Source organism: Hyperolius riggenbachi, chromosome 1 (assembly GCF_040937935.1).
Source record: "Hyperolius riggenbachi isolate aHypRig1 chromosome 1, aHypRig1.pri, whole genome shotgun sequence".
In the NCBI taxonomy this organism is placed as follows: Eukaryota; Metazoa; Chordata; class Amphibia; order Anura; family Hyperoliidae; genus Hyperolius; species Hyperolius riggenbachi.
The window spans coordinates 238,606,012-238,618,758 of NC_090646.1; the positions used below are offsets into that span (position 1 = coordinate 238,606,012).

Consider the following 12,747-nt stretch of genomic DNA (forward strand, 5'->3'; position numbering starts at 1 on the left):
TTTAAAGGAAATCTGTAATGATTAAAAAAAAAAAAAGAGTTTCACTTACCTGGGGCTTCTGCCAGCCCCCTGCAGCCACCCTGTGCCCGCGCCGGAACTCAACGATCCTCCAGTCCCTCGCCGCGGCTCAGTTTCACTTTTGTCAACTTGAAAGTTGACAGCCACTGCGTCACCAGGAGCGTTCTGCGCAGGCGCAGTATGAGAAAACCTTGTACTGCGCCTGCGCAGGACTCTCACGGTGACGGGAGCATGAACTAGGATACACATGTGAAAGGCTTCGCAGGCGCAGTGACCCGGCGACTGAAAAAAGCGAAACTGAGCCGCGACGGGGGAATGGAGGATTGTTGAGTACCAGAGTGGGCACAGGGCGGCTACTGGGGGCTGGCAGAAGCCCCAGGTTAAGTGAAACTCTTTTTTTTAAATCATTATAGGTTTCCTTCAATAGAGAATGAAGAAGGCAGCCTCCATATTTTTCTGTCAATCAGCTGATTGTTACATCTATCAAAGTGGTGACCTCACTGACTGGACAATCATATTTATTAAAGGGGAAGGAGTGATTGCCCCTTTGAAGGCGGAGAACCCCCCCCCCCCCCCCCCCCCTTGAGAGAAAAGTAATTTTATGCACAGAGGATTTCATCCGATTGTTGTGGCTCCCAAGTTGGGCTGGAACACAAACCAATACCACATACTAGGTGTTTACTGTCATACTATAATGCTGGTTAATATATTGTAAAGGCAGGATCACCCCCAACAGCCAGACGTGAATCTACAGGGGTGCAGGAATGGTATGTGCCTCATACAGGGGGCGCTCTTCCGTAGCATCCTTGGTGTTCTCCATACAGATTCTAGTTTTTATCTGGGGGAAATTCTGCTACCTGGTTACATCTTTTGTGGGGACAAGCTGCCTGTTATTTGAGGGATATGTATAGGCTGACCTATTGCAATACCCTCATAAGTCATGCTTCACTTCAACTTGGAAACAACTAATTCAACCGGGACTACACATTAAAATGTTTGGAGGGGCACCCCCCTCCATGGGGGCAAATTTCAACGTTTGCCATAGGGGCTGTTTTCCCTAGATACGCCTCTGCCAACAGCTGAATAACTTGTGACTGGATATTTACCAAAGACCAGTCACATAAGTGTGAGCAGTCTATAATTAAATCATGTCACTGTATACTGAAGAACTCTGCAATGCATACACAAGTAAGTGCCAGGGGCTGACTCAGTGACATGCTTGACATGCATATCTGTCACCTGCTCAGCAAGCTCCTATGTTATATACTGAACATTCTCTATCAGGCATGTTGGCACAGGAACTTTTGTAAGCAATAAATTATATATGTTTACTTTTGACTTTTCCGCTTCATATTGTTTTGACAATAGTTGTTTGATCTGTTTAGAAGCTATCCATACTGCAAAACCTGAAAGTGGCATATCTTTGTAAGTTTAGCATGAGAAAACTACCCTACGTGGTGTATTTATGGACAGGTCAAATATAGAATCCGACTAGCAAAAGAAACAAGAGAAATACAGAAGCAGCATTTTGTAAAAAAAAGAAAAAGAAAATACATTTTTCTGATGTTTCTGAGTTATTAACATGAAATTACGGTAGGCATACGCTATTAGTTGGCATGGATGGAAAATAGCACCTGAAATATCGCTAAAATTTGCAAAATTCTACTGCTGGATTCTGATAGTAAAATATCCGTAATCTTAACTAGCAAAAATGCTGCAGGACCAGAGTTTGCGTTTGGGGAAAAAATGAACCGCTCTGGTGTGTACCATCCCGTTCACATTCCTTAGCCAAGAGGTTTTCCCCCGCAAGCGTTTTAAAAGACGCTCAGAACCGCTCTTGTTGTGCACCAGCCCTAACACATACCAATTCATTGTGTAAAAGGGCCCTAAAACAACATTTTGTAGAGTTTAAAAACTAAACTATTTCTTCCCCCTATTCCCCTTAACATACCTAGCAAAACGTAGAGAAAATAGTATAAAGCTTTGCTATTTACCACTAAAGATGGCACAAAATTACACGAAATTGTGCAATTTGCGAAATTACAGTTCCTGATCAATTTTTTTTACCCAAAACTTCACATTACGATTTCGCATTTTAATTGCAAATTACAATGCAAGACTACGATGATGCAAATTTGTGCTCATGACTATTTTTTTTCTGCCATCATTGCAAATGCCACGCATAAAAAAGGTAATTTAACCATTTATGCCAGCAGACGTCAGCCTCAAGTCCGCAACAGCAGCTGCTAATCACGTCTCTGCAGTTTGGGGTGGTTTGCATGCCATTGTACGGGCAGATGCCCGCAATCGCAATGTTGCTGGTGGGGGGGATTGGCTTCAGGGGACAAAAGTCCCCTGTGCCAATCTGTACATGTCCGCCGAGAATAAACACTGTTTTGGTTAAAAAAACGTGTTTATTCTTAAATAGAGCCTCCGCGCTTCCGGCCACCACTGATTTCCGCCACTTTTTGCCGCCGATCATTAGATTTATGCATGGAAATAAAGTTCCCATTTATTAATCTCCCCGCAGGCCACTTGAAGCCTGCGTGACTTCCCTAGTTACAATGTAGGAACACATTGTTTCCTATGTAGCGTACTTGTACACTACATAGGATTTGCTCAGCAGGGGCATCTTGTGGCCAAATAGTAAAAATACACCTACTGACCTTAGGGATTAAAAAAAATTAATATGTATGTCAAGAGGGCATATTATTATAAATTTATGGGATAAAAATTAGCGATGGATGTAAAACTAAAAGAATTTACCTTTATTTCCAAATAAAACATTGTCACCATACATTATACTAGGGATGTAACTTTAACGTTGCAGTAACTGGGACAAATGGGCAAATAAAATGTGTGGATTTTAATTACGTTAGCATGTAGAAATAATGATTTTTTCCCATTTTTTTTTAAACTATTACCATTAAAATGCATTTAGAATAAAATAATTCTTAACATAATGTACCACCCAAAGAAAGCCTAATTGGTGGTGGAAAAAACAAGGTATAGATCATTTCTTTGTTATAAGTAGTGATAAAGTTATTGGGGAATGAAAGGGAGGAGCCCTGAAATGTTAAAATTCCTTTCGTCCATAAGGTGAAAAATACCAGGGGCTGAAATGGTTAATAAAGAAGTCAGTGCAAAGATGCCCAATAACGGTACAATTGTTAGTAAGTAATTATCGATTGTTCCCATAAACAGATCGATCAGTGCATTTTCTCATTTCACATACAATCGTAAAATTCAACTTTTGTATCAACAGAATTTTCAGTTACATTCAACCAAAGAATCGTTTCACATCGATTTTCACCCAAAAACTCCGCTGTTTTTGGTACAATTTGTCGTAAGTACTGCGTCGAAAGATCACTTCTAATGGGCACCTTTACCAGTACATTGTGTACAAGATGTATACCCTATGCTTGATTATGTGACTTGTATAGAACAAGAAACTATACTTCTTCTTTAAACCAAGTTCTTGCTTGAACTCTATTGAAGCACACTGATCTTTAACATAGAGATTTATGAGAGGTATAAGTGTCTCTTAACGGTGAATAATTAGGTTAGGCTGACATTATATGTCATTAGGAACAAAACCTTTTAAAAGGGAACAAGATGAGAAACTGTGACATTCATGTTGAACAGCCTCCCACACTGAGCACATGCTGCCCCATGGACAGTGCCTGTCATAGGCCCAGATCATGTCACAGGATAACAACAGCTGTGACTGTGGGGTTACTGAGCTCAGAGAGGACAAGTCTCACCATGGGAAACTAGATTCCTCTTCCTCATTATGATCAAAGAACCACCTGCTACATGTTACAGGTAATTACACTTCTACTTGTTTACCAAATAAAACTCAACCAAACGCTAACAATGCTATTATTATTATTATTAATGATTTATAAAGTGTCATCATATTCCGTGGCTCTGTACAAAGTAAGAAACGAACATATGGTACATAATAATACTGACAATAGTGTACACCAATATACAAAATGCATAATTGGTGACAAAATACAAAAACGATACAAAATACAGAATACAAGATACTGAATTGGTAATGACAGTGAAAAAAAAGTAACATGATGAATGAAATGTATAATGATTTCCAGGACATAAAAGGGGGAGATAGCCCTACCCTTGCAAGCTTACAATCTAAAGGAATGTAACTTAACCCCCCCCCCCCCCGCCCCCTTAACAAACAATAAGTTTCTGAAAGTGATCATACACTCATTGCTTTTCCCATTCAATTCATCTCTTGGGAACTGATTCTCCAAAATGTCTAAAAAAACAGAAAATAAATATTGATTGGACAGGGTGGAAAATTTAAAATAATTTGGGGCAGAGCAAGAGCATTGGCAGATAGATGGCCTATAGCTCTGCACTGCATGGAACTTTTTTTTTATTTTGTACCTTTAATAATTGAACAATGAAGTACATTTTTGCTACAATATTATGAATATCTTGTTTGTTGTCTATAAAGACCCATCTACACCATACAATTTTTTGTACGATTCGATTCATCGCATCGAATCCAAATCGGACATGTCGGATTGAGTCAAATCGAATCGATGAATCGAATCACACAAAAAAATTGTATGGTGTAGTGTAGATGGGGCTTAACACTTCTAGCTTCTATAAGGTCTGATCTTCCAGGGATGTCTGTTTGGAAAACTACACTGGGACATCTGGAAGGCTTAAATTAATCTGACCTTCATAGCTGTCATTAGGTTACTGTTATGTTAAATGCCCCACAGAGCATGGTAATCTAAGCCAAGATAAGGGAAGTAGATGGCTTATCATTCATCACTGTCTTTGTAAGAGCACCTGGAAGCATGACATTGTATACTATGAACAGGTAAAATGTCAGTTTTGTCATCACTCCCACTGAAACTTAAACTATGACAACCAGTGATAGAAATATGTACAGTAGCAAGAAAAAGTATGTGAACCCTTTGGAATTATATGGATTTCTACACAAATTGGTCATAAAATGTGATCTGATTGGCATCTAAGTCACAACAGTAAACAGTCACAGTCTGCTTAAACTAATACCAATTAAATGTTTCCATGTTTTTATTGAACACACCATGTAAACATTCAGAGTGCAGGTGGAAAAAGTATGTGAACTCCTGCATTTAATAACTGGTTGAACTTCCTTTGGCAATAGTAACTTCAACCAAACGTTTCCTGTAGTTGCAGATCAGACGTGCACAACAGTCAGGAGTAATTGTTGACCATTCCTCTTTGCAGAACTGTTTCAGTTCAACAACATTCTTGGGATATCTGGTGTAAATCGCTTTCTTGAGGTCATGCCACAGCATCTTAATCGGATTGAGGTCAGGACTCCAAAAGGCGTATTTTCTTCTGTTTAAACTGTTTTGTTAATTTGAGTCGTAGTACTGTTGCAACACCCTTTGTAATGGTCTGCTCAGCTGTCTGCATGGGCAGATGGCTGTTTGTCCATTCCTTAAAGAAAACCTGAACTGACAATTAAAAGTAAAAAAAAACATACACAAGTCATACTTACCTCCTGTGTAGTCTACTCCTCAATCTCTTTTTCCTCTCCTGCGTCCTGTTTGTCCACTGTGATTAATGGAATTCTCCGTCCTCCATTTTGAAAATGGCCATTACACCATAACAGCTTTCTGGTTAGCACACAGTTAAACTGTAACATCGCCCACTTGAGCCATAGGGAAACATGGACACATCAGTTCTCCTCTCAGCTGTAACTGACAGCAACTGATATATAACTGACAGCAACTGATATATTTCAGTTCTGACAAAATGTTGTCAGAACTGGAAGGGATCATTGTCCGAAGAAAATGGTGAGCTTCTGAGAGGAACTGATGGCGAGGTAACTATGTAATGTTCATTTGAAGTTACCTCATGTGTTTATTTTAAATAATTTTACTCAGTACAGGTTCCCTTTAAGTCTGAAGGCTGCAGGCCTCTGGAAAAAAAGACCTGCCTGTGCTTTGCAAGTTTCAGACCTGCTCTGCTGCTGGGCAATTTGCATACACTTGTCATGCAAACGGCCTAGCTGCCTCCTTTGAAGGCTTGCAGTATAAATGCCATGTGATCCCAGAGTCCTTTGCTGCTCATAGAGGTTTGTTCCTGTTGGACTCACCTGCAGTGTTAGCCACTGCTATCTTATTATAGTTAATTCTTCGGGAGTGGTCCTTGTATTCCTAGTTAGTGCAGTCAGTTTGTGTATATTTGTACTGCCGATTCTGTCCTGTCTTGTCTGTCGCGATTGCGCTGTCGCCAGCGGCGGTTGATAGCGAATCGCTCTGTCTTGTTTGGATCGCACTAGCCTCTAGCGGTAGCGGCTGTGGATCCTTCTGATCTGAGTTCCTGGAGTGTAAGCTGGAGCAGCGGTTGCTACTGGCTACCTCATTTGTCTGTCTTGTCTGTTTGTGCTCATTTGTGTTACTTGTGGTTAGTTAGGGTGGCACGCTTATCGCTGGGCGCCTATCGCGCGGTGATCGTGTCTTAAAGACGTTCGCTGTTGCGAATGAGTGCGGTGTCGCGTTTAGCTAGCGTTTGTTATTTTCTTTATCCTCTGATTGTTGTTTGCTGTGCCTTTGCTACTCTCGTGCTCTGTCCTGCTCCGTCTGGTGTCACTATTTGGCAATCGCCATTCTTGCGATTGCGTTCCCACTTTGTTTCCGCCGTTGTGTGTTCACCGTCGCTGGGTGGCGACTAGTTTGGTGGACACACATTGATTCTGTCCCTATGCTCTCTCTCTTTGGGGGCTATCTTGCCTTGCGTTGCTTCTCTTCGTACAATTTCCATCTGGCATTTGTGGCAGCGCAGAGGGTTTATTCCTCTGCACTCCACAGCTCCATCTGCCGGTGGGAATTCCCCTCTATTGGTGCTTGCACCAAAAGCTGGGTTCTAGTATCTTGACACGCTTGTGGAGGACTTCCGCAGTGTCAGTGCACATCTTGTGCGCTGACCACGGAGATATCCCACAATCGTTACATTATGAGCAGCCTAACCGAAATTCCCAGTGTAGAGGGAATTTCTGATTTGTACGATTTTGCTGAGTATGGTTCCTATGTCTTTAAGAGTTTCAAAAGATTAAATTCAGAGACGAAAGAGGATTTTCTCTCTGAATGTGTAAAATTTTGTCTGAATCCTACTTTTCAAATTACTGATCCGTCCACGTCTGCTCTCCAATTAGCTTATGTGCTGTTGCAAGGAGATCTCTTTTCGTGGGCTTATGAAATTTTGCAAGACAATTCTTGGAAAGATAATCTGTATCAGTTTCTCACATTTATTTTCTCCTACTGGTTTGAGCTGCCTTGCTTATCACCTGCCCTGGAGGAATGTGTAGTTGCCAATCAGTCAGCTGTTCCATCTACTCTGTGCAAAATCTCTACGCCTGCAAAGATTTGCATTAACAGTTCACCTTCATCCAAAAAGCAGCCATCCAAAACTGCTAAGTCTAAACGTAAAAAATCTAAGAAGGCTTCCCAGCTGAAAAATCCATTGCCCATAGCAACTACAAATAAAGAAATTATTTCTGTAAAATCTGAAATGGAGAAAACATTTGAATGTGATGATTTCAGAGAGACTTCTCAGTCTCAGGTTTTGTTGCCTCAGGCTAAAGCATATGTGGATCCCACAATAAGCAGAATTATTTGGTATATTAAAGGTGTAAGAAAATCTATGCATGTTCCTAATCCCAACCCATATGAATCTTACCTTGATACAGGATTGTTTGAGCCACCATTTGCCTCATGGGAAATTGGGGTCTTAATGGAGGAATTTGAATTTGATTGGGAGGCTTTCTGTGATGTTTACATCGCAAAAAGCGCAGAGATTCTTTATGCTTGTCTTGATTCGGTGTACGCTTTAATTGACTCTGATGAGTGTGACGAATGTTTTGTGAATCCGGTGACTTATGTGTGGCAGACGATTTTGGATGAATTGCACACACACCAATCAATTGACTTCAATAAAGACACATCGTTATCGGATGATTGTTCCTGCTTTTCTGGGGTAAAGCATGTGAGTCTGGATATTGTGCGACCTGAAATGAATGGGTGTACCACTGTGGTTGATTCCTGTGCGAATCTTGAAAGATTCTCTCCTGATTGTGTGAAGTTTGAATCTATGCGATGTAAAGCCTGTTCTTCAGATGTTCCTGCAGATAGTGATCAACATGAATGTGTCAGTTTTGTCAATTATATGTGGGATCCCTTATCATGTAAAAACAGATCTTCTTCTCCCCATTACTACTTTAAGATCTTCCATCTATGATCGTGCTATGGGGAAAATTCCCAAACTATGCAGTTTCAAAAGTAAGGTTAATATGATGAATAAAATTTCTCATGGTGTTGTCACAACTTCTTCTACAAATATTGTTCAATATGAATGTTCAGACCTAGTCGGGTGTGAATGGGAGCCCCCGTTCCAGAAAAAGCAGCTCGAAGCATTGGTGTATGAATTGGAGAACGATTCAAAGTCGTTTTGTGAGTACTACATTGCCAGAAGTGAGTCTGTCGCGAGAGCATGCATAACTTCTGCTTCCTCCTTAATAAAATAAAAGGTGTGTGAATATGACTTTGTGGGTCCGCTGATTTGTATGTGGAAAATAATTCTGAATGAACAACGTGTACTTCACTCAGTTGATGTTTATAAAAGCACATTGTCACCTGGCGTTTCTGAGATCCAGCAATCCAGCCTGGAGACCTCAGAATCCCTGTCTTCGAATTGTCCAGTTTCGCAATCGATTGCGATCTTGGATTCGCAAATTGTGCGTTCTGACTCCTCGGATTCAACATCGTTAGCCGAGTCTAAGAGTGAGACAGCGCTTTGGTTTTGCGAATGTGATACTGAAGTATCTTTGCTGTGTCCAGAGAAGGTTTCTCTGAGCCTGCCCTATACCATGAATAAAAAACATGAGGCCCATTTGCACTGACATTTGTGAGTCCCTTTCTTACTTTGAAGATAGTAGTGACTCTCCACCCTGTACTCTGGATAAGTCAATATTGCCTTGCATAAAATCTTCTGCAGTGACCCTAGAGGCTCGTCTAGGTATCGCTACTATTCTCACCTGTTTTTCTGCTATTTTTGAATTGCAGTCTAGTTTGACTGCTATGCAGAATTCTGCATGCAGTGAGATTAGAGTTGGGAAGTCAGTGTGTGATCCAGTAGATATTCCTGTGCATCCTGTTCATGAAGATGAAACTCAGTCTCAGCGGATTGTAGAACCATCCCTGGGACATTTGCTCTGTCCGCAAAAAGTATTTGATGTTTTGCCCTGTAACATGGATAGTTCAGAATCCTTGATTTCTTTGTCAGAGAATTTGGGAAACGATGCTCCTGAGCTTCTGTCTGATGTTCTGGAGGTCTCCGAGTTCCTCGCAAAGGGTGCAGAACTTTTAGGAGGTGCCTCCTGCCCCGCAGGGCCGTCTGAGGTATTGCCCACTTCAGTAGGCATCGCTGCTATACTGATCACTTTTGCAGCTCTTGTGGAGCTTCAGTCATGCGTGGTAAATGAGGAGTTTTGGTTAGATACAATTATAGTCACGGACGCTTCTGAGTCTGAGTCCGAGTCTTCTTTTGGAAGACCAGTACCTGTGACCATTACTCGTGATGATTTTCTGCCCGGTCCTGCTTTTGGTCTTGTCGTATCGGACTCTGAGGTTGGCAGTTCCCCGGCATGTCCTGAGGTTTCTCCTGTGCTAGTGTACCACGATGTGCTCTGTGACCCAGAAAGCCCAAGTGTGCCTCGGTTACCAGCATGCTCAGATGCTTCCCCGGTGGAGAGGAGGATGGAGGATTGACTCTGGAATTGGGCTTTGTCGGGCTGACCTGACCTTCATGAGTCTTCAGTTAGATTTTTTTTGGTAGAGTCAGTTTTGAGAGACGTCTGGAATCCGTCCCTAGATGGGGGGTTCTGTAACGGTCTGCTCAACTGTCTGCACGGGCAGACGACTGTTTGTCCATTCCTTAAGTCTGAAGGCTGCAGGTCTCTGGAAAAAAGACCTGCCTGTGCTTTGCAAGTTTCAGACCTGCTCTGCTGCTGGGCAATTTGCATACACTTGTCATGCAAATGGCCTAGCTGCCTCCTTTGAAGGCGTGCAGTATAAATGCCATGTGATCCCAGAGTCCTTTGCTGCTCATAGAGGTTTGTTCCTGTTGGACTCACCTGCAGTGTCAGCCACTGCTATCTTAGTATAGTTAATTCTTGGGGAGTGCTCCTTGCATTCCTAGTTAGTGCAGTCAGTTTGTGTATATTTGTACTGCCTATTCTGTCCTGTCTTGTCTGTCGCGATTGCGCTGTCGCCAGCGGCGGTTGATAGCGAATCGCTCTGTCTTGTTTGGATCACACTAGCCTTCTAGTATCTTGACACACTTGTGGAGGACTTCCGCAGTGTCAGCGCACATCTTGTGCGCTGACCACGGAGATATCCCATAATCGTTACACCCATCTTCTGCTGAGCTTCAGCTGGAGGACAGATGGCCTTAAAGAGACTCTGTAACAAATTTTTCAGCCTTAGTTCTTCTATCCTATAAGTTCCTATGCCTGTTCTAATCTGCTCTGGCTTACTGCAGTCTTTCCTAACTGCACTGTCTCTGTAATAAATCAATGTATCTTTCCTCTGTCCTGTTTGTCGGCTAAGGCTTGATTGTGTGGAATGTGCAGGGCTGCTTGTGATTGGTAGAAGCGATACACACCCTCTGCAGGCCCCCTGCACACTGTGAATGACTCACACACTATGCTTAGCTGAGCCTATTAGAAGCTGGTTAGTTTGTTTGTAAACACTGCCTAAAACTGTTAATTACAAGCCAGGATTGCAGCAGAGAGTGGCAGAAACAGCACAGAGGGGCACAGGAGAAAATAATGAATAGAATGGTATGCTTTTTATTGTAAGAATATTAGAGTACAGATTCTCTTTAAGTCCTCCTGCAAAATGTCTTGATAAACTTTGGAATTAATTTTTCCCTTTATAATAGCAATCCGTTCAGGCCCTGAAGCAGCAAAGCAGCCCCAAACCATGATGCCCCCACCACCATACTTCACAGTTGGGATGAGGTTTTGATGTTGGTGTGCTGTGCCTCTTTTTCATCACACATTGGGTCATATGCAATTCACTTTTTCACCTGAATTTTCTCCTAGGAGATAATTTTCATCTTCTCTTTAAACTAAATGTTCAGCTTTTTAAAATTGAAAAACTACCCAAAATTTGGTGACAAAGTAATATCAAATTTACAGCATTATGAATATTTTCTTGCTTGCTGGTGGCTTAAAAAGCTTTTTATGGCAAGTTGTTAAAATATCACCTAGGAGAAAACTCAAGAGAAAAAGTGAATTGCATATGGGCTAGTGTGTTGTGTGTTTCTTCCAAACATCTCAACTTTGTTTTCATCTGTTCACAGAATATTTTGCCAGCATTGCTGTGGAACATCCAGGTGCTCTTTTGCAAACTTTAAATGTGCAGCAATGTTTTTTTTTTCGGACAGCAGCGGCTTTCTCTGTGGTATCCTCCCATGAACTCCATTCTTGTTTAGTGGTTTACGTATTGTAGATTCGCTAACATAGATGATAGGATATGCCAGAGACTTTTATAAGTCTTTAGCTTCTTCTTCTTCACCTCATTTAGCATTCTGCGCTGTGCTCTTGCAGTCATCTTTACAGGACGGCCACTCCTAGGGAGAGTAGCAGCAGTGCTGAACTTTCTCCATTAATAGACAATTTGTCTTACCGTGGACTGATGAACTGCAAGGCTTTTAGAGATACTTTTATAATCCTTTCCAACTTTATGTAAGTTAACAATTCTTAATCGTAGGTCTTCTGAGAGCTTTTTTTGTGTGAGGCATCATTGACATCAAGCAATGCATCTTGGGAAAAGCAAACCCAAAACTGGTGTGTTTTTTATAGGGTAGAGCAGCTGTAAGGCCCGGTTCACATTAGCGGTCGCCATCCGGAATCGCCGTGCCGGAGCCAGACCGCATGCAGAACGGACGGAACGGACGCACGGCATAGCAATGAAAGCCTATGCGTCCGTTCACATGCGTCCGTTTCGTCCGGACCGGATCCGGACTCTGGCATAAGACCCAACATGCGCTATTTTTTGGTCCGGCTCCTCCGGTAGCCGTATCCGGAGCGGAGCCGGACTGCACCATCCGGCCAATACAAACCAATGAGAACCGGAGAGCGCACAACACACTGGCTAAAAATCCGGATGTTCTACCCCACTTCCTATGCGTATTGTAGTGGCGATTTTGGATGGGGACACATGGGCAAGCATTTTGGAGTGGAGCAGCAGTGATTTTAAACGTGCTGGAGATGTTGGCAGTATGTCGGAGGTGTAGGTGAGTGCTAAACAGCGGAGGGCCTGATTCCACAGGTCCACCTTCTGCTGACCTCCTAGACCCCAACATTTTTATTCGGTTTCTACTATCTTTTGCCAAACGGATCCGGATCGCATCCTGATGAACACCTGATGCAACCTGACCGGATCCGGATCGGATCCGGATCAGTACCGTACGGTTCCGATCCGGATCCGGTCAGGTCATCTGGTCCGTTTGGCAGGGAACCGCAAGTGTGAACCGGCCCTAACCAACACCTCCAATCTCATCTCATTGATTGAACTCCAGCTTGCTGACACCTCACTCCAATTAACTCTTGGAGATGTCATTAGTCTAGTGGTTCACATACTTTTTCCACCTGCACAGTGAATGCAAATAGTCCAAGCTGTTCTACAG

The 12,747-nt window shown here is 42.4% G+C and overlaps 1 protein-coding gene across 3 annotated transcripts in view; it reads right to left on the reverse strand.

Moving 5' to 3' along the window:
- The window catches only part of MTTP (microsomal triglyceride transfer protein), a 161,536-nt gene that overhangs the window by 95,386 nt on the left and 53,403 nt on the right, over positions 1-12,747 (reverse strand). The gene's annotated exons all lie outside the window — the stretch shown is intronic.